Source organism: Spermophilus citellus (assembly GCF_964194105.1).
Source record: "Spermophilus citellus genome assembly, chromosome: 9".
In the NCBI taxonomy this organism is placed as follows: domain Eukaryota; kingdom Metazoa; phylum Chordata; class Mammalia; order Rodentia; family Sciuridae; genus Spermophilus; species Spermophilus citellus.
The window spans coordinates 56,211,201-56,233,393 of record NC_138191.1 but is presented as its reverse complement, the minus strand read 5'-3'; the positions used below and the strand labels follow the sequence as shown (position 1 = coordinate 56,233,393).

The window sequence follows — 22,193 nt, the reverse complement described above, 5'->3', positions numbered from 1 at the left end:
TGGAGAACCCCTGGAAATAATACTCCATCTGAAAAATGATTCTATCCAAAGGTCATCTGAATTCTGACGACCTCAATTTCTATCTATTATAAATGTTAGTATATGCTTCCACACTGTAAATGTTGGGAGACAAAATGAGCTTCTTATTTATGTCTAAAGAAATAATTTCTATGCTTTAAAATTCTGACATTCACTTTTATTTTTTGTTTGTTAACTTCTTCACTTTTTATTTGATTAGAGATAGAATTAATACATCAAGTTAAATTTCCTTATACTGATAGTGTTTTCATTAATGATATTATAGTTATTCTACATAGAGAATATTAGTAGTTTAATTTTTTCCTTACTCCACAACCCATTTCTCTCAACATTTTGATTTTTCAATATTGTTAACATTTAGGGATAATACACATTTTATTATAGAATATGTATAACAAAGTTTGAAGCTAAAATTTAATTATAACTGTCTTTCAAAAATGATATTTTATCTTGTATTTACTACAAAGAGAATTTTAAAATCTGAGACCAGAATCATACTTTTCTTTGTAGAAAATAAATCCCCATAAAATATCTTTCTCACTAAAACTAGTTTTTCTTCTTTTAAAATATTCTTAGTATATTTTTAAAAGGGATGGGATGGGTAATTTTCAAAACTGTTACTTGTTGGAGAATAAAAATGTTTTGTTTTTACTAAAAAGCACAGAATACAGACCCAAAGACTAAGTGGGAAATGTGAATTAGCATGTTTATTTTCTAGGTAAATAATAACTGCTATTCTTAATGCTTCTGACTTCTCATATAGAATATCTAAAATGGGACAACAATTAGTAATGAACATGATTCAAATTTGATGAGTAAATTGATTATAGTAATACTATTATTGTATGAACAATAGTCATAATGACATAGGAGATCATTTTGGATGATAAATATTTAAGGGAGAAAATGTTTGTATATTAAAAATATGGTTATAAGAAGGAGGAACATGGAGGGGAGAAGAGTGGGCTGGGACTGGGTAGCCTATGAACACCTCAAAGCTGAGGAAATGGATGAACAGAGGAGGCAGAATGTTTCCTATTAGTACCTTTGTTAGCTAGAAGAAGCCAAGTACTAAATGGAGGCCTACTTGAAGGAGGAGCTTTCCCTCCCTGGTATAGCTGAAGGACAGCCTCTGCAATGGAGCGCTGCTGGCTAAATGGGGCCACTGTTTTGCACCCTCTGTGGTTCCCTTGAAGAAGATCTGTGATGTGGAGCAGCTGCAGTACCAGGCAGCAGGCTTGTATTTCCATCACACAGACACCCTCAACTTTTGCTGTCTGCAATAGCCCACATCAGTCTGCCTTGGACCTTCTTCCCAGAGACCACAGACATCTATGACAAGAAGAACATGCCCCAGGTTATCTACCGCATTCATGCTCTCAATGTCTTCCTCTCCTAGTTGGGATTGGCCCCTCAGATACATACATGATTTATATGTGAAAGTGAAATTCAACAGCTGAGGAACCCAGCAACATGGCCTCTGAACTGCCTTCAACAAGATGGGGGGCATCCTGGCCAGTGAATTTTCTGTGGATAAGACTGCAATCCACATAGCCATCCTTGCCATCAATGAAGCATTGGAGTGAGGGGTGGTCTAGGACACCCTGGCTGCCTTGCAGAATCCTAGTGCTCTTCTGGGGAATCTTTGAGAGCCTCTGATAGCCATCTACCAGGAAATGTTGGCCCTGGCCAAGATGGAGAAGGCTTCCAGTGCCAGGAACCATGATGACAGAGAAAGCCAGGACACCTATGACTACTACCTTACCCAGACTGAAATCCAGGGCAACATCAACCATGTCAACGTCCGTGAAGCTCTAGAAGTCATTGATGAAGCCCTGGAAAGAGAACCCTGAAGCCTTGCTTGAGGCCCTTCAGGACCTTGCCCTGACCCTGCAAGAGGTGAGGAGAGACTTTGCTGACTGGTATCTGAAACAAGTGACCTCAAACAGAGAGCAGAAAGCACAGGAGGTGGGCCTGGTAGAGCTTTTGGAAAAGGAGGAAGATCAGACTGCTGTGGCTGCAGCCAACAGCGAGAGTGGTCAGAACAAGCCATGCTCCAGGCTGTGAGGTGGGTCAACAAAGCCATTCAGAGGGGAGTAGCCATGGACACAGTGAAGGAGCTGCCTCCAGGGTACCTCTTTGCTGCTACTGTGTACCAGCAGGAGCTAGCAGTGCCCCAGCTACAGCAGCAGGGAGAGCTTTTCCAGGAGGAGTTCTTCGTGGCTATGGAGATGCTGTCAGCCATAGTCCTGATTAACAGGAACCTGGAGGCCAGGGATGCCTGTGGCTTCTGGAACAGTCTGGCGAATCCCATCACTGGCCTAGCAGAGGTAGAAGGAGAAAATGCTCAGTGTTACTTTGATGTCTTGGTGAAGCTGTGACAGGTGCATGGAGTAGATGTTACCTTCCTGAGTTGGAATGACCTGCAGGGCACCGTGAGCCAGGGAACAATGCCCAGGTCCAAGAAGATACCAATCAGGTCCTTGTGGTCAGCCTTATCAATGAGGCTTTGGACCAAGGCAGCTCTGAGAAGACTTGTCAGCCTTCCTGTTGCTCCTTGGTATCATCTCTTCCTTGTGGCAGCCAAAAGACAGAAGGCCAAGGTGACAGGGAATCCTGGAGCTGTGCTGTGGCTGGAGGAGATCCACCAGGGAGTGGTCAGAGCCAACCAGAACACAAGCACAGCTGAGAATGGTCCTTGGTGTGGCTGTTATCAATCAGGCTATCAAGGAAGGCAAGTCAGCCTAGACAGAGCAGATGTTGAGCAACCCCGCCATGGCCAACCAGAGAAGTGAAAAATTCTGCTCCATATTAGCATGCAGCCCATCCTCCCTTCAGTGTGGTGCACAGATTTGCCCACCTCCTGAACCAAAGCCAGCAGAACTTGTCAGCTGAGGCCCAGCTGCTGAAGCTCCAGGAAGAGATGATCAGAAAGATCTGCTCCAATCAGCAGCTGGGGCAGGACCTCATCCTATGGACATCAAGATTGGCCTGCTGGTGAAAAACCAGATCACCCTCCAGGAAGTGGTCTCCCACTGAAAGAAACTGACCAAGAAGAATCCCATAAAACTAAAGGCCAAATGTTTTCTCTGATAAATGAATGCTAATTCATAATGGGGTGGGGGGTAAGGGATGAGTGGAAGAAATTTGGATGGGGCAAAGGGGAGGGAGGAGGGATTAGGGGGGTAGGAAAGATGGTGGAATGAGATGGTCAACATTACCAGGTATGCCGCAGTCTGGCTGGGCACAAATCACGAGCCACTGAAGCAGGAACAAACTTTATTTCTGAACTCCACCAGCACACTCCACACACGCTCCCCGGGAACTCTCCCAAACGCCACAGGGCTCTTCCAGGAACCACACACCAACTGGAAATTTCTCCTCGGGCACTTCCCCAACCAATGGGAACTCTCCTGGAATCCCCATGAGAACTCCAAAGTAGCAGGCCCGGACAGCAGGGGTCTAATATACACAACTTAACATAACCATTATCAACTCTCAACCACTCCGTTCTGGCAAAAATGCCATGCGTCATTCGGACTCGGCTGTGGCTCTCAGCACAGGTACATGTATGATCCTACTTTGGGGACAACCAGAGAAGTGAAAAATTCTGCTCCGTGTGTACAATGTATTGAACAGCATTTTGCTGTCGTGTATACCTGATTAGAATGAATGAATGAATGAATGAATTTAAAACAAAAGCAAAAAAAATACAACAAGAACAACAACAACAAAAAGAAGACGATGAAGAAGAAGCAGCTGTCAAATATGATGGTTCTGGATAAGCAGAAGGGATTAAAGTCGCTAAGCAAAGAGAACCTGCAGAAACTAGAAGCTTATCAGCGCCTCTTCTACCTGCTCCAGACTCAACCCATCTACCTGGATAAGCTGATCTTTCAGATGCCACAGAATAGAACCACCAAGTTCATGGAGGCAGAGATTTTCGTTTTGTACAATTATGCCTCCAACCTTTGGGAGGCCTACCTGCTGCTATAATGAGTGGGGACAGAGCACCCTGTGGGAGATCCTAGGCAAGTTTATCAAGGACATGCTGGAGGACAAGGTGCTTAGTGTCCACACAGACCCTGTCCACATCTACTAGAGCTGGATCAACCAGACTGAGGCCCAGACAGGGCAGTGCAGCCATATTCCCTATGATGTCACCCCCAAGCAGCCCATGAGCCACCTCAAGGTCCAGAGATGGCTGGACATCTCCTTGGCAACTTTCTTGCAATGATTGATAAGTTCCTTGTAGCCATCATTTCATTTTTGAGCCCAATTCCATATGGGCTGTGGTATGTGGCCAAATTTCTGAAGACAACACTGGCAAATAAGTTCCCTGATGCCACAGGGAGTGAGGTCCATAAGAATGTGGGGAACCTGCTGTACTATGGCTTCCTGAACCCCACTGTGGTGGCTTCTGACATTGTGATCCTGGAAGTAAGTGATGCCCTGGCCACCCCACAGCACCATGCCTTAGGGGCTATAGTCCAGCTCCTGCAGCATGCATCGGCTGGCAAGGCCTTCTCTGGGGAGACTTGGCACCTGTGGGTCCTGAATAACTATCTGTAGAAGACACACCTCAAGTTCAGGAAGTACATCTGCAGAGTCTGCCAGATGCCAGAGCTGGAAGAGCAGTTTGCTAAGGATGAGTACTCAGACATGGTGGCTGTGGCCAAACCCATGGTGCACATCATGGTGGGAAAGCTGGTTAACATGCACAGGCTGCTGCTGGAGCATCAGGACTGAATAACTCCTAATCACTGGGACCCCCTGTACCAGCTCCTAGAGGACCTTGGGGAGCTGCCCACCATCCCTGACCTCATCAGGGAGAACATAGCTGCAGATGGTCACATGGATAAAGCAAACTCAAAGTGTCCCTGATACTCACCAACAAATTTGAAGGGCTAGAGGCAGATGCTGATGATACCAATGTCCAGAGCCTGCTTCTAAGCACCAAGCAGATGTTGATTGATATCATACAGTTCCACACTGGGGACTCCCTCAAGGAGATCCTGACTCTCTCAACTTCCAGAAAGCAAGACATCTGTAGCCAGCACAGGCACTGGCAGCAGCAGAAGGCAGAGCTGGTGAAGCTTCAGGCCACATTCCAGGCCCTGAGCTCTAAGACTACCGACTGCGACAACCAGTACATCCGGGCCTGCCCGGACCACCTGGCCCCCAGCAACAAGAGTTCCAGGAAGGGGAAGAAGCAGTCATCTCTTCATTACACTGCTGCCCAGCTCCTGGAGAAGGGTGTCTTGGTGGAAATTGAAGATCTTCCCATCGCTCACTTTATAAATGTCATTTTTGACATCACTCCGGAGATGAGTAATTTGAAGTAAATGCCAATTTCCTGAGTGTGGACATAGAACAATGTGTTTGTGGGTGCCCATGTGGCACTGTTGTCCTCTGTGGCAGGATGGGCAAGGTGGCCTTCCATGAACCTCAAATATTGTCCCCTTGCTTATGGTCTCTTTATATGTGGGTTACTAGGGTATTTATTTTCTCTTCCACCCCTATACACCAAATCATTGTACAGACTTAATCCTGGTTTTAATTCTTGCATCTTTTTGAGCTCAAAGAAAGAGTTCTCATTTGCCCTATTCAAACTAATATCCATGCTAGTCTTTTCCACCTTGTGTTAAAGTCACCTTGGGTCAAGGCACTAGGGATCCTGCTGGTGTTTAAAAGTTCATTATCTCAGCTTCCTTTGTCTTCTACCCTCAGGATTCTTATGCCTAAGAGCTGACTCTTTAAGCAGATTCAATGGATCTGCAGGCCCACTTCTGCCATAACATAAGGCTGGTGCCATAACTTAGCTATAGGAAGTTGTGCTGCTGTGGGTATACATGTATTGCTTTAGTATGCAGATGAATAATTCTTTTGGATAAGTATCAAGGAGTGGTAGAGTTGGTCATATGATGGTTCCATTCCTAATCCCAAAGGAACTTTTCTAATTTCCTAAAATTGTATTTTAGCTCTAAGGTCTATGAAAATTACTCATGAATGATTCAACTATCAGTTTTATTTTTTAAAGAACAATTTGTTCAAAGGAACAAAATATACACGTGCAAACTAATTTTTTGCTATACTGATATATGAGTTCTTTATGTTACAAAACAGTAGGCATGAATTTTATATGTTGATAAACAATGATACTTCTAGCATTACCCAGTAAGGTCTATTTGCCTTGTTACTAGGCATTTGGATCTAGAATTTTAAGAAAAAAAGGCAGTTTCATAAATTTGCTACTTTTTCAAAAAATGGTGGAAGGTAGAACCAATCCGTAGAGCTATACTGAAAGATAAATGCTCCAAAATCAGAGTAGTGGGGAAGTAGAATAGCAATCTGTTTATGGGGTGGAGCTTGTTGGTTTTAATTGGAATATATTTTATGAATTTTTAATGTTTAAGGGCAAATTACAATTTTTTTGTGTGTGATGTTTGTTAGTGTCCTCTATTTTTCTCTTCAGTGATTGGATTTTTTCTTCTAGCTATCTAGAAGCTTCTTACATATTAAGCACCCCTTTATGTGTGATTTGAATATCAGATATTTTCCCCAGCTTATAATTTGTATTTTTACTTTGCTTATGTTACTGTTATTTTTCAGCCATTAATAGTGTTTCATTTTTAGATTTATTAATATTTATGGGTTCTGGATTTTGAGATAAAATTATAAATATCTTCCCATTCTAAGGCAAGAAAGGAATTTACCCATGTCTTATATACCTTTGTGTATTTACATTTTATATTTAAATCTTTGACCCATTTGAAATATATCTTAGTGTACAGTATGAGATATAGATTTAACTTCATTTTGTCTGGATGCATTTATTTAAAAATTCATATTATCCTATGGATTTAAGATGCTGCTTATTTGAGTTTAGAATATTTCTAGAGTTTCTACTAATTCCATTATTCTATTCCTATAAAAATCCTCAAGTATGTAATTATTTAAGTTCTGTAGTATGTTTTTATTATAGAGAGGGTTATTCCATAATCTTTTATTTGTTTTCTTTTGGGTGCTGGGAAATGAACTCAGGGCCTTGTGCATGGCAAGTATACGCTCTACCACTGAACTATAACTCCAGTCCCTCACTGATTTTTTTACAAGAGTTTGAGAAAAATTATTCTTGCTAGTTTATTTTTATAGATGGACATTAGAATCAGTTTGCCGTATTCGAGAAAATAATTTGTTGGCATTTTCATTGTGATTGTAAAAAATTTTTAATTAAAATTTAGGAAGAATTGGCATACATTGACTTTTTTTTTTTTTAATCCCAAACACAGTTTGACTCTTAATTTGTTCAGATTCTACTTTGGGTCATGAAGGAATGTTTCAAGTTTTCCTCATAAATTTTGTATATTCCTTATTAAATTTATTCTTAGGGACTATTTCTTTGAGTTTGAATAAGTTTATTTGCAAATTTGGTTTACTATTTTGTCTAGCCTTGAAAATTTAGAGTTCTTCAAAATTTTTGAAGCCCTCATTTTAATGCTATATTTACTTATTTTATGTCACTTCTCCACAATTTCACTCTAAATTTAATTTGAAAGGCTTGGATTTTGTTTCTCAACAAAATGTGAAAAATTGTAGTTCACCATTGAATTAAGGTTTTCATCCAGTTCCTTGCTTTTGTTTTTTTTAAATATTTTTTTTAGTTGTAGTTGGACACTTTTGTTTTATTTTTATGTGGTGCTGAGGATTGAACCCAGTGCCTCACACGTGCTAGGTGAGCACTCTATTGCTGAGCCACAAGCCCAGACCCCTTGCTTTTGTTTTTATTTGTTCTTTTTAGATATACATGACAGTAAGAGTATATTTTGACATATTGTACATATATGGAGTGTAATTTATTCTAATTAAGATCCCATTCTTGTGGTTGTATATGATGTGGAGTTTCACTGGTCACATATTCATATATGAACATAGGAAAGTTATATTTGATTAATTTTACTGTCTTTATTATTTCCATGCCTCCTCCTTTCCATCCATTGCCCTTTGTCTAATCAAATGAATTTCTATTCTCCCCCGCTCTTATTGTGTGTTAACATCCACATATCAGAGAGACTATTTGGCCTTTGGTTTTTTGGGATTGGCTTATTTCACTTAGAAGGATAGACTCCAGTTCTATTCATTTACCTGCAAATGCATAATTTCATTCTTCTTTATGGCTGAGTAATATTCCATTGTATATATATATACCACATTTACTTTATCCATTCATCTGTTGAAGGGCACTTAGGTTGGTTCTATAGCTTTGCTATTGTGAATTGAACTGCTACAAACATTGATGTGACTGTGTTACTGTAGTGTTGATTTTAAGTCCTTTGGGTATATACAGAGGAATGGGATAACTGAGTCAAATGGTGGTTCCATTCCAAGTTTTATGAGGAATCTCCATTCTGCTTTCCAGAGTGGTTGTACCAATTTGCAGTCCCACCAGGAATATATGAGTGAACCTCTTTCCCCACATCCTCACCAACATTTATTGTTACTTGTATTCTTGGTAATTGCTTAGGCACTCTTTATTGCAGTTATAACAGGATCTTTTCATTCTTTTATTTTGTAAAGAAGTATTCTATGTGTGTACATATGTATACATGTATGTGTGTATGTATGTATATGTACATGTAGGTGTACACATGTGTATACAATTAAAGTAGTTCCAAGAAAGGATGTATGTATTTAAATTAATTTTATATCCTGATCCATACTTAATTTTCTATTATTTATGTATTTTTGTTGATTTTCTTTGATATATTCATACTTATTTATTAAAATATGCATGTATATTTTAGTTGACTTTCATAATATAATCATATCATCATCATCTATCAATAGTGACAATTTTGCATTTTTTTCCTAGTATTGATATGGTCACTTTCTCTCTTTCATCCAGTTCCCACAACTGGTATTTCTAGTATCCCTTTAATTAGTAGTGGAAGAATGGGCATCCCTTTTGTCTTCCCCTTGACTTGAGCCAGGCTCTTCTAGTGTTTCCCATTAAATCTGGAGCTGGCTTTGAGTTTTAAATTTACTTTCTCAACACATTACTATTTTGCCTTATCTGAAAACTGAAAATTTGGTCCAATGGTAAAATTCCTACATGTCCAATAATGTACTGTTTTAATCCCCTCTCCCATTTTTTCCTATGAAACCTTATAGTATTTGCAAGTATGTATAGAAAAGTATCTGGAAGGATATTTAACAAATTGATCTAAAAGTTACACATCATATAAATAGTGATTGGTAACATCAGTTTCAACTAATAAATAAATCTAAAAAAACCCAATAATTTTTGACACAATTTAAAAAATAAGTTGGAAATTAAAAAAAAAAACAGAACTGTGGTTCTTCCCATGCCATCGTTCTGGATTCCTTTCTGTTATTAATTTTTTATAATACAAAAATAAGACCCTCCTTTTTAAATATTATGGAAGTGATCTTTGCAAATAGCAATAAAATGAGAGTATTCATCGGAAAACTTTGTTTCATTTATAAGAATTATTTACTTTTCTTTTTAAGGATGGAGAAAAAATCTCCAAGAGATGAAAGATTTCAATATATTTTGGAAGCTGAAGTTGGGTTAATTAGTGGCTTGGCCAAGTGTAAGAGGGACTAAAGTAAGTGTTTAGAGTAGATAGCACTTGGTTGTGGGGTATACTGTGGAGGGGAGGGGTGGGGCATTAGACTGAAGGAGGTTTGCTCTAAAGTGATTGCTTTACTGAACTCTGAACCCCCTGGTCCTTCATATAGCCAGACTGGACTCAGGTACTATACCCTAATGGTACCACCATCAATATAATACCCCTCTGAGATTAATGTTTCTTCTCTGGAGAAAGGATTTATTCTTCCATGGAGAGTTCCCACAATAAAAGGGCTAACTAAAGAATTGAAAGAACCCTTGAAAATGAAATATATGTTTGGAACAGAACTTTAGTAGAAGATTAGAAGATAAAGTTAAGGCATTCTCCTGGCCCACTATGAACACTTGGGGCAGGGAATTTTTGTTGTTGTTGTTGTTGTGGGGGCTGTTCTGTGCATTGTAAAATGATTAGCAACCACTCTGGCCTCTACTCATTGTATGCCAAGGCATCTGCTCTTTCCTGTGGTGACAACCAAAATTATCTACAGACATTGTCACATTGCCCTAGGGCAGAGAAATCGACCTTCCAACTCCTCCCTTTGACAATTTCTGTCTCAGACAATGGAAAAGAAAGATGCAGAGATGATCAGTAGAATAAAGGGATGACAAATTTAGAGAATTAATGTCGATAGTCTAATAGCCTATTAACAAGAATTCACAAGGAGAGAACAGAGAAAAAGGTAGGGAGGAAATTATTGAAGAAATATAAGAAAAAATTGCAGATAAAAGACCCTTTAATGTTCAATACAATTGTTTTTTTTAAAGACCTATTCTAAAATACATCATTATGAAACTTTAGACTACCAGGGAAAATTCTAGAAAGAAAAACAGATCAAATACAGAGGAATTGGAAACTAGAAAGACATTAGACATTTCAATAGCAGCATTAAAAGTAAAAGACAGTGGAATAATGTTTTTACAGTCTATAGGAAATTGAACTCAATCCTATCTAAATTATCAATCAGTAATAAGAACAGAATGCATTTTCAGACATGGAAGTAAATATTTTCTCCCTATGTATCCCTCTGAGTAAACCCCTGGAGTGTAGACAGCAAAATAAGAGTAAACTCAGTCATGTTTGGGCATTGAAAGGTATTATTAATGGACATTGGATAGATATGTTAAGGATTTTAGACAAAATTTAGGTTTAGATTATTTTAAAAGTGAAAAAGCAAGGCAATTGTTAACTCCAGGAACATATTTTCAAGAAAAGTATTATTATGGCACACTACTTGATTCAGCAATGCCATTATATTTACATTTTGTTATGAATGATGTAAACTCTAATTATTGTTTACTGAATGTGATGTGTCAAGCCAAGGGTGTGGGCAAAGTGGTGGTGATGCTGGTGTGTAAACAGCATGTTATTTTCCAATACCATGACAAGATGTCAATAAGTAGTATCTAAAACTGAAAATTAAGTAACATTGGAATATGGGTTCCATTAGGAATTGAAGAACATACAGCTGTGTTGTAGGGAATATGGGGCAAAATAGGTGGAAAGGAGTAGGGCAGAGACTGATGTGACTTAAGGATGATGGTTTTTATTATAAGCCATTAAGAACCATTAGAGGATATAAAATGTTATATGCTTATATGGAAATATCACAAAACTCAATTATTTTATACAATTAATATGCACAATAATTAGTCTAAAAAATGAGAAAAAAGAAAATGTGAATTTTCACCCATATAGAAAAATAGAAAAATTTTATTTTTATAAATAAAATGCAGAAAAAGCAACACATATTCATTATGGGGAAAATCACATAAAATAATTAATTGTTATAATATCCTGAAATAGTTTCTTTCTAGAAATTTCAAAAACACAGATGAATATACTTTTAAATGCTCATAAAGTCTCACAAAAATTCTTGATACACTTTTTCCAACATAGGAAAAAGTGTAGTACTTGAGGTTATTTACTTTTTACTACTCAAACCTTTCTGATCAAAGTGTTCGGCTGCCACTAACAGCCTAGTGAAGAATTGAGGCAGTTTTCCAAAACACTTTTATCTTGCTATCTTAGCAAGAAGTAGCTTTTGGTCTCAGTTTTTCAAACAAATGACTCTATTTAGAAGTTTAAGAACCTTGGGAAAGAGAAGTTCATCAGGAAAATTTGCTTCAATTAAGAGAATTTTTGTACTTTTTGAAGTGCAGATGAATAATTTAATTTTTCTGAACTGTTTCCTTGAACCATTTCTAGGAACAAAGATACAAAAAGTGCAATTCAGCCTTCATACTTCACATTTAAAATGCAGAAAAGCTTCAGAGTAAATACAGAATTTTGAGGAAGTATCATTGGAAAGGGAATATTGGTAAAACAAAGGTAAGAATAATTAAAGATCTAAATGTAAATAACAAAATTGATATTTTAAAGAAATTAAGCCACACTAAAATTTTCAGGAAAAAATGTAGTTGATATAGTCTGTCCCTCAAGGTCACTGAGTTTTGATTAGTTTTCAAATTTTAACATTTGAGTAATATTTACATTTAATATTTAACTAATAATCCTTTTGAATCTCAGGCTTTGTCTTTCTTGCAGTTTGGTGATGCATTTATAGAGGCCTAACATGAAGGAATACAGTGGGACATATAGTGTATTCTGTGGGTTTACTTGGCCTGAGTTCTTGCTATTGTTAACAAATTATTAATAATAATAATAACAGAATAACTAACAACTAACAGAATAGAACAGAACAACTAACAGCCACCACTGACATTCATACTAGTGTCTGTTTGTAGGGGGGTAGTTTTGATCCAGAGTCCTGACATGACATTGAAATCTATCCTCTCTGTGGGCTGACCCCGCATATGTCCATATATAACCATCCTGCCCAAGGAGTTAAGAAATAACCATTGTCAGGTACTACACACATTGTGAAGCAACTATGATGAAACAGATGTGGTCAAAGAGCACTGCTGCCCTGCCTGGTATGTTCTGAATCTTAGGAAGGAAAAAGGGAATATGCATTTGGGGGCCTGCAGGATGGATCTTCCTCCCTTCCTGAATACAGGACAGGTTTCTGTCCCTATAGCACATTTTGTATTTTCCAAGTTAGTCTGAGCTTCTTTTGCTAAGACTGGGTCTTCAGAAGTAACTGAATTATTATTACCATTTTGTAGATGAATAAATTAAGCCTCAGTAAAATTCAGTTAGCTAAAGTCACACAGCTCTAATAAATAGATGGACAGAATGTCAGGTTTTGATTTCAATTATATTGCTTTTCCCTTGAAAATAAATATGGACAGGGTGTGTGAGGTTTTTTTGTTTTTTTGTTGTGTGTGTGTGGGTGTGTGTGTGTGTTCTGGCCCAAATTTGAAGCAGATCTGTATTTATGTGCATGTATATATTAGGTCAAATATGTTAGCTCTATTGATGGATATTTCTCACAAGTAACTATCCTGTGTCGTTAACGGTGATGTTTACAAATTACTTATTTAGAACTTATGTCCTTTCAAAAAAAAAAAAAAGCGGGGGCGGGAGGGGAGACTTTGCTCTTTGCAAATTATAATAGCCACTATACTTATTATTTTGTTTTATTCCACACAATTCTTTGTGGTTGATCCAGTTTTCTTCACCATATATAAAAGGTTGAAAATATATTTAAAGGCAAAGTTAATGCTCTGGGCAACTTGGGATTCTTAGCCAGCTTCAAAATTTCAAATCTTGCTTTAGACAACAGAGGGGCTCCAGGTAGGTGTAGGTAGAGCAGCCATAAAGAATGTTTTTCAGGAATTCTGGAGGAGGCTGCTCAGAGAGAACAGGCCTCTTCCACATGCCTCCTACCCAGTTTGGAATGCACCTGCAGCCCCGAAGGAGAATGGGGCGGGTCTCGACTTTGGCCATGTCAGACGTGGCAGGAAGAAGCAGCAGTTGCCCTTTCATCTCCTTTCTGGTGATCAAATCATGCTGTTCATTAACACAGTATTTGGATATTTAGTGCAGAATGTCAATTCTTAATCTAAAAAGATTTCTGGTTATGTGGCTAGTCCCAGTGCGGACCGCTGCGGAGGCGGACTAACAGTTCTCTCCACTCCTGAGTTTGGTTACTTGCTTTGGAAATCCAGGGAACCACATGCTATGCCGCTGGTGAGGTGTGATCTTCCAGGATCCCACTGCAGCCTACCTCAGGTGTGGGCGATTTGGAGTCCTTTTCCGGGACTTCAGTTTCAGGACACGGAGGTGGGCCCCTGGGACATCTTCGCGGCCCCGCCCACTTTGGCCGAGGGGTCGGAGACGTGGGGAACCGAAGCCGGAGCCTGAGCAGCCGCGGCCCCTTTAAGGAGCCGCTCTGCGGTAACCCGAGCCCGCAGTTCGGGCGGGCGCGGCGGCCGCGCGGCAGCTGAAGCCTCGGTGACTGCTCCTCCAAGCGGCCCGGAGCCCGCGGCTTCCCTGGCTCCCGCGAGCGTCTCGCGGGGGTGGCTCTGGCCGGCTCCAGCCTTCGGGCCGGGCCGAATGACCAGGAGGCTGTAACCACTGCCGCCCACTCCCGGCCCGGCGCTGTCGCCGCCCGTGCCCAAGTCGCTCCGGGACCCGGCACAGGTGACGCCGTTTGGAAGGGGCTCGGGGACAAGGGCGGGCTCGCCTCGCGCCGCCCGGGCAGGGTCGCCGCGGCTTCCCACAGCCGGCCTAGCGCGGCCGAGGGTTCCCGCGCCCCGAGGCTGGGGGGGCGTCCCGCGCGGGAGGCGGCAGGGCCCCGGGCGGGCTGCTGCAGGTGCGGGGCGGCCGCAGCATCCTCCTCGCCCGCCGGCCCCCGCGCCCTCCGGGAGCAGATGGAGTCCCGGGCCCACGGCCCCCGCGCCGCCCCGCGTTCCATTTGTGTTTCCCGGCTGCGCGATCTGGGATCCCCTCCCTGTTGGAGGCGTCTCCGGGGTCTGAGCCCAAAGCGGGTGGGTGCAACCTTTGGGTATCCAGGAAAAGCTCTATTTTTGCTGGAGACCTGCACACAAGCAGGCGCATCAAGTGGGTAACCGCCTCCCCCCAGCCTCCCGCAGCCCCGATCTCCTTCTCAAACAAGTAGCTTTTATTTACCCTTGCAGCTCTCAAGTGGGTCCCATTTTTAGCCAGCCGAGTGCAGAAGAGTCCAGTGGGAAAGGGACCCAGCTCAGCTCAGGGAGAAATGGGTTTCTATTTCCAGCGCTACCACTGAAACCCCTGCCAAGTTTATTAAAACTAAGTGCCTCGGTTTACCCGACCTTGAAATGGGGTTTGTAATGCCAGTTCCCAAACTGTAGGAATCCTCTGTGAAAGCACTTTTATTTGTCTAGGTTCATTTAAGGGTCACTGTGGCTGGTCTGTATTTTCTTAATTATACAATGTTTGAGAGTTAATGTGCACTTTTTTAAAATATAAAATTGTACAATTTAAAGAGTGATCTTTGACAAGTGTTTATATCCAGAGAGCAATTGAGGGGCAAGATGGAAGAGTTTGTGTGGATAGTGGGAATTGAAGTGTGAAGTAGACCAAAAAAAGTGTCATTTTAATAAAACCTTTTATGTAGCCACAAATGGGTTTGAGAAGAGTGAACCTTGTATGGGGGTGTTTTAGATGAGATACTGCTATGTAAGCATATGGAGTGGAATATAGGCTTACCTTTGTGTAGCCAATGTAATGAATTGAAGAATTCCAGTTCCCTTTTAAGTATGCTTTATATGAGGTAAATAATCTTTCCCCTTGTTTTTCCTAAATGGATGGAACTAAATTAGAAATGTGAACTCTTGTCGTGTTAGAAACTTTGAAAGAATGACTTGAAGAACCATGGATTTTAGTTTGCCACCCCTCTCTTGCACCATATGATGATCCAGAGGATAATTTATTTTGAGGATGCTTTTTTTTTCTTATTCCTATCTCTGCAACTCCTTTTGCCACATCGCCTCCTTCCAGAGTTTTGAATCTTTACTGTGTCAAATTGCATGAGTTTTCTCTGTCTAGGCTGACTGCCTTGAACCCAGCTGCTTAGTCATTATCATCATTTTTCTCTTTCTTTTCCTTCTAAGCCTTGTTTACCCTGGTGGAAAGAATTATAGCTTTTGGCTGCTAAAGCTCTATACTTACTTGGAAGTGTCTAGGTATGGCTGTGGTCATGGGGCTGAAACGTTTATCGTAAACTCCAGAGAAGCTGAATCTTTGTCGGGGTTTTCTGAATAGAACCCAGGGTACAAATGGAAGAGTTGGCATATTTTTTCCTTCATTTTTCTGAAATCTCCTTTGGAGAGATTAATTTGATTACCAAGGGGAGTCTTGGGAACAGGGTGCTATCTGAAGTCTAACTCAGTCCTTGACTGATTGGGAGCATTCCTGCAAAGGAGTGGGAAAGAGGAAGTATGGGCTTCAGATGGGATGGAAGGCCCTCTACAGCCAGATAACTAAAGTGTAAAGGAGCCCTGGATTCCTGATTGGGAGTGGGAGAGGGCCAGGTATCAAAAAGGATATAGTACAGTTTTGAGGCAAATTCTAGAGTGAACCTAAGGTGCGATGGGCCCTTCTGTCCCTTTCTCTTAGAGAGTGTTTTTTGTCCCTCAGTATCAAATGCACCTATTCTATAGTTATCAGATCTGTTCACTCTCTTCCCTCCATGCTCTGAATGAGGTCTGGCGTCTGTGTCCTCCTTTCAAAGCTGGCTTTCCCTTTAATAGAGGAAACCAATCAGTTTAAGTTGCAAGAAACCCTCAAAGTCTCCATTTACCCTTCCTTCCAGATTAATATCCCATGTCTTACAGATTAAGAATTCATTTAGGCTTCAGTATCTCTTGGAAGGTTAAGAAGTGGGATACTTAGTTTGGCTGAGAAAAGTAAGCTGAATATACTAAGATGCAGAAAACTAGTTTTTCTTGAGAAAGATAATGAGTTAATTGTCTTGGTGAGAACTGTGGGCACTTGGACCAGGGAGGGCAGGCGTAGGGGTGGAGTTGTGCTAGACAGCTTGTACCCTTGTCCTTGAGAGAGGAAAGGATCCCACTAAGCTGGTATAGTCACCTTGTTGTGCTTTTCCTCCTTCCATTTGTCCTGTGAGCGGAAGAAGTTAACAATACGGAGGTGGAAGTAACCATCTGTTCACAGAAAGGGAAACAGACTTTAACTGAACAGTAGGGATGACTATGTTCACCTGGCATCGGTAACAGGCACTGGAGGTATGTATTACACCAGAGAATGCATCATGACAGGAAAAGTGAGGCTAATTTTGTAAGAAAGCCTGAGGTTATTTCAAGAGTGACTTTGGTGGTACTTTTTCTTGTGGGGATGAAAGGTAGCACACAAAGAAATGAAGTCCTACTGCTCTGAGGCCTGCTATTCCTGGTGAGACAGTTGGATGTGCTACAAGAAGATCCCAGACCTGAGGAAGCAGGATAAGGCAGAAATAGCAAAAGATGTTTCTTTGCTCAGAATGCTAGACTGTTCAGGGAGAAGGCAGTCCTGTTGGATACATGAGAAGGAGCTTGTGAAATCTGTGTAAAAGGCCAAGGTTTTTGAAAATAGCCAATGAAGATAGCTGGAAGTCTTCTCAGAGCTTGATATCCTGCATGGGAGCAAAGAGATGCTTAACAATGGGACCAATGTCAAGCGGGGGGGGGGGCAGATTTGACGAAATGACAAAGGCTTATCTAAAGCAGTTTTTCAACATTTCTGGATGACAACAGTACAAAATACATTTTTATTTTGAGACCCAGAACATAATTAAGTATATGTGTTCAAAACAAGTTTCTATTTCTATTCTATTACTGTTTCTGTTCTGAGGTATACAGTTGGTAGAGAGCTCAGTGTCTCCCTTTACCTTTCCTTCCAGATTAATATCCCATATCTTACAGATTAAGAATTCATTTAGGCTGGATCCCTATTGGTGGGACAGAAGAGCACACCTGATGCCTGAGAGGTATAGGATGCATATAACTGAACAGCAGCTGGATGAGGTAGATACAAAAATGGGGACTTCCCACCAGTTTTGTATACTTCAAAGCAAAACAGTTTTGATGGAAGAGGAAGAAGTGAACTCAGATTTGAAAACAGATTTCACAAGAGCAATAGACTTTTCTCTGCTGGCTAAGTGAGAAGACAAATGGATCCTGAACAAATTGGCTGATGGATTTAGGTCATGTCCACTTTCGTAGGCTGGGTAGGGAGCATGAGCTTGTAATGCAAAGTGTCATGGTAAGTGGGAGGCTCACACCTCCCCTTCCAGCTTTGAGAAGTTTGAGCAGAAAAAGTGGATAGAACGTGTTGTTTCTAAACCCCACTTGCTGATCAAACATGTTAGGAAGTTGGCTGCTTGCCTCACTGAGAATTGGAAAAGGATCCTCATTCCTTTTTTTTTTTTTTTTTTAAGGGTTAGGCTATCGAGACTTCCTTAGAAGTCTGTTTCATGATCTATAACTAAGCTCAAGCTTCTGCCTCAACCAGCATCTGGGAGCTAATTAATCAAGGGCAGAGCCTATCTGCAGGCTTTTGATTTCCTTTTCATAACAATTAACATCTGACTGCAGCACTAATACTCCCACCAGCAAGTAAAACAAGGTCTGCAGAAAAAGTACACTGGTATCAGAGTTCACCCAGCATGTTGCTTGGTTACTGCTTGCTTTTTATCATTGACATTACACTTAGTTGGATCCTCCCTTTGACCTATCTTGCTCCCTTGTCTGCTTTTCTTACCTTAGTTGATAATTTTTTTTTCAGTGTTTGTCATCTTTTGTCCTAAATGCTTTCTCTTATCTTCTTTCACCCTTCTTTCTTCATCTTCCCAAATGCTGTCTTGGCATTTATTCAATGCTTTCTACCCTGGCTTCTCTAATCTTATCTCTGACCTCCCAGACTTACGGTGTCCACCTGACTATTCCCTTGGAGCCCGATTTTGGATCCTGCAGCTTAGAATGAGTTTATGTATTGGTTTTAATTTAACTTTAAATTTTTAGACATGGAGATACTACCTTGGTCAAGTTAATTTACTTGTTTCCAAATAGACTTAAAAATCCATTAAAAAGGACATTTTTGGGGCTGGATGTATAGCTCAGTGTTACAGCACTTGCCTAGCATGTTAGTGCAAGGTTGTAGGTTCAATTTCTAGTGTCATACAAACACATAAAAGTATATTTGAAAGATAAGGAAAATTTCTCCCTACTTGATATGTATTTATTTAGTGGGATTGGGAGGAAGAAGTACATTTTATTTGAGGAAAATGCTTAAAGAAATTTAAATGCCCCCTTTACAGAGTGTTATATGACATGATTCTTAAAACTAATTTTGCTTGATGAACATGTTTGCTCTAATACATGTAAAAATATTGAGACAATTAGGAATTAACTTAAATGTTTTATAATTTGTTACATACTATTTTAAGGCCTTATAAAGACTACAGTTTTTTTCATATTAAGGTTCCTTGCCTTTTCATATTTTTAGAACCCGGTTAGTGCTACCAGACAGATTTCTTACATGTTTTGTGGGGAAATGGAAGAATCAGGGCAATGTAAAGGCTGAAGCGTAGGTGGTCAAGGGGGCAGGCCTGATATCAGAGCCAAGGCTCATATTTGACAACTTCAGCATCATCTCTCTGAACCAATCCTTAACACGTGCAGTTGGAAGATTTGAGAATGATTTATAGCTTAAAATCATAAATGTTTTCTCTAGTGCTTTTTAATCACAAAAGTGAAACTAGCTTATTATGAAAAATATTAACAATCAGTACTCAGGAGAGTAAAATGGAATTTCCCCTTTCCCCCTCCCCCATTCCCACTTACCCTGATTTCACTCCCAAACACTGTCAGTTACCAATTTTGAGCTATAGTCCTGTAGACCTTTTTCTCTACAAAATCATGCCCAGAGTTATTTATTTATGAACAGCTGATCATTTTGCAGTCTGCCTTCATATCATCTTGTTAATTTAAATGTCTGTATGTGTGATGGTACAGCTGTATCCATATGTTTAACCATTTTCCTGTGGTTGAGCCTTAAGGCTACTGCTCTTAATGCTACAGTAAACATCTGTACATACCTCTTTTCACATTTGTGTGAATTGTGTTGAAGACAGAAGATCAATTCATTGATATAGTGCTTATTTTATAATTCAGGCAACAAAGTGCTATCAAAACTTATATAATCTGCTGCTTAACTTCCAAGTATCATTCAGAAGGAAAGCACAGTAGTAGGTGCTATGGGAATTTCAAAGTGGGGCAATGTCTGGCCCTTGCTTACAAGAGCTCACTATTTAGTAGGGGTAATAACATGCACCTTGACTCTTATCTTTAGTTTTATTTTTACCCCATGCTTGTTCTGAAAGGGATTTGGCTTACAAAGATGAACACACACTCTGAAAAGATGAAGTAAATTTAGTATAAAAAAAGAAATAGGGATGAAAGGCTAAGTGAGGCCCGATTGTATACCTTGAGGTCCTATTTTGTAGTTTGAGGCCCTCTCCTCTTGCTATATGTTCTAGCACATAAATTTTCTAGCAGCCAAAGAAAAGAGACAAGTAATCCAGAACCAGCTTCTGGATGTCCAGAAAGAAAACCAGATTGGAAAAGCCCATGTATTCCTGATTCTAAAAGTTGAGAAAATTTCACCTTTTCGTTTTTGTAACAAAACAAAACAAAACAAAACAACAACAAAAAAAACCTGCCTTTTCAATGACTAACATTCTCAACAGCATTCCCAGGATCATACAGTAAACCTAGAGACTTGGTTTTATGATGCCATTTCATATCATGTTCCTCAGTGCTAGCCAGGGGTGTCATGCCTCGGTGCAGCTCAGTGAAAGGTCAGTAGGATGAGGTGTAACTTCATGGCTTTAACCCAGAATTAGGTTTTAGAGGACCTAAAGGGACACATGAGCCATATAAACAGAAATGTGATACTGTTCTCTGGCAGTTTTTCCACAGTGTAGCACAGAATACACAACTGATTTGCCCAAAGATATTGGCTAAAATTTATGAAGCCAGAAACGAGGTTGCTCTAGATGGTCTTAATATATTAGAATTATTACAATGGTTAGAAAGAATCAGAGTCGCCACACTTTAAGAAGTCTCGAGAGCATCTTCAAGGTTGAAATTGTTGATAGGTTGTGGAGTCTGAGAGTGTCACCCATTTGTGAAGCTGGGAAAAGTTCACTTCTCAAAGGCACTTGGCTCTGGGCTTCATGCTACATTCACCAAATCCTTGTCTCAGGAGCATTGTTCCAGAACAGGTCTTCATTACTAAGTTTGTGGGTAAACCTTAGTCTTTTTATGTTTTTTGACCATGCTTGAATTTAAACGTGAGGGTTGTATTTAAACGTGTTAAACTTAAGGCTGCCTGAAGTCTGTGAAAGGATAAAACCACATCTGATTTGCATTACTCATCTCACTAGCCTTGAAGTGTTTCAAAGAAACAACGTCATTCTGATTAGATTTTTTGACTGCCCGACAGTATCCACCAGATACTGAATTGAGTTGGTAAATATCATACTTATTGGGCAATTGTATAGTTGGAACCAGGATCAGGTGATGACAGTCTTATAGGAAGCAGTTAGAAGAGAATACATTCTCAAAGTGCTTTGGGTAAAGTTTTAAGTGGCCCTTCACTAAAACAATAGAAAACCACCTAGAGAATTTATGAAGTCCTTGGACACCCAGTCAGATCAAAGGTGTAGACAAGCTGCAGAGTCCCCGGTAAAGGGAAAACAAAAGAGGGAAATTAATTGTATTGCTTCAGATGTGAAATGTCATATTCTTCTATAACTTGGTGCACCAGAGAAATGGGTGTGACATTTCTTGGTTAGGAAAGAGCTGGTAGTATGGAGCACTGTTCTTAATATTGAGCGGTCTTTCCATCTATTGCCAAATAAGCACCCCAAACCCTGGGGGCTTAAAACAACACTTTCTTATCATTTGGGGGTTGACTATGCAGTTACTCTTCTGACTACAGGCTCACCAAGTGCATGCATTCAGCTGCAGGTCCAGCTGGGCTGGCAGGTCCAAAATGGCTTGCTAGCCTGGCTGGTATTGTGTTGCCTGGCAGCCTCAGTCTCCTCCTCATGGCCTCTCTTCCTCCAATAGACTAGACTGGTTTTCTTGGATCACTATGGAGGGAAACATTCCAGAACAGAAAAAGACAGACAATGAAAGGTCTCATAAGGCCCAACTGGGTTCTCATGTCCTCTTTTCTGCTGTGTTTGTCAGCAGATGGCTAGACCAGCCCAGATTCATAGAGGTGAAGTGGCAGTGTCACTTTGCAAAGAAATTGATGGCCACCATAAATGGCTACATATGTCAGACATGTAGGTGCACCAAAGGCATTATCTCAGTTAAGCCACACACTCATCTTGCAGGGTAGGCATTCTTATCCCTGTTGTAGAGAACGTGGAGATCAGTCACAGTCTTCCTTTCCAGAGCTACTGATAAGTATTCATTCCAGGTCTCTCTAGCTGAATGGAATTCATCTTGAGAACCCAACAAGTGGCAGAAATTTGCTAAATTGTTCTTCTAACCCCTCTAACCCTTCGGAAACTAATATTTCCTGGGGGAAGCATGTATAAAA

The 22,193-nt window shown here is 40.3% G+C and overlaps 1 protein-coding gene and 1 pseudogene across 4 annotated transcripts in view; both read left to right on the top strand.

The window, feature by feature from the left end:
- The first annotated feature begins 979 nt into the window (after positions 1 to 979).
- On the top strand, positions 980 to 5,384 carry LOC308655500 (ras GTPase-activating-like protein IQGAP3; annotated as a pseudogene). Its single transcript has 3 exons — positions 980 to 2,781; positions 2,855 to 3,102; positions 3,793 to 5,384. The product of its transcript is annotated as a ras GTPase-activating-like protein IQGAP3 (transcript).
- Positions 5,385 to 13,996: 8,612 nt separating this feature from the next.
- LOC308655731 (TLC domain-containing protein 4-like) overlaps positions 13,997 to 22,193 on the top strand; it is a 52,083-nt gene continuing 43,886 nt past the window's right edge. The window contains exon 1 of one of the 3 annotated variants that reach the window (XM_081305923.1): positions 13,997 to 14,237. The gene's annotated coding sequence lies outside the window, so the exon portion shown is untranslated. Of the gene's footprint in view, positions 14,238 to 16,591; positions 16,826 to 22,193 lie in introns of those variants that run through there. The other 2 variants (XM_081305922.1, XM_081305924.1) reach the window with 2 other exon arrangements.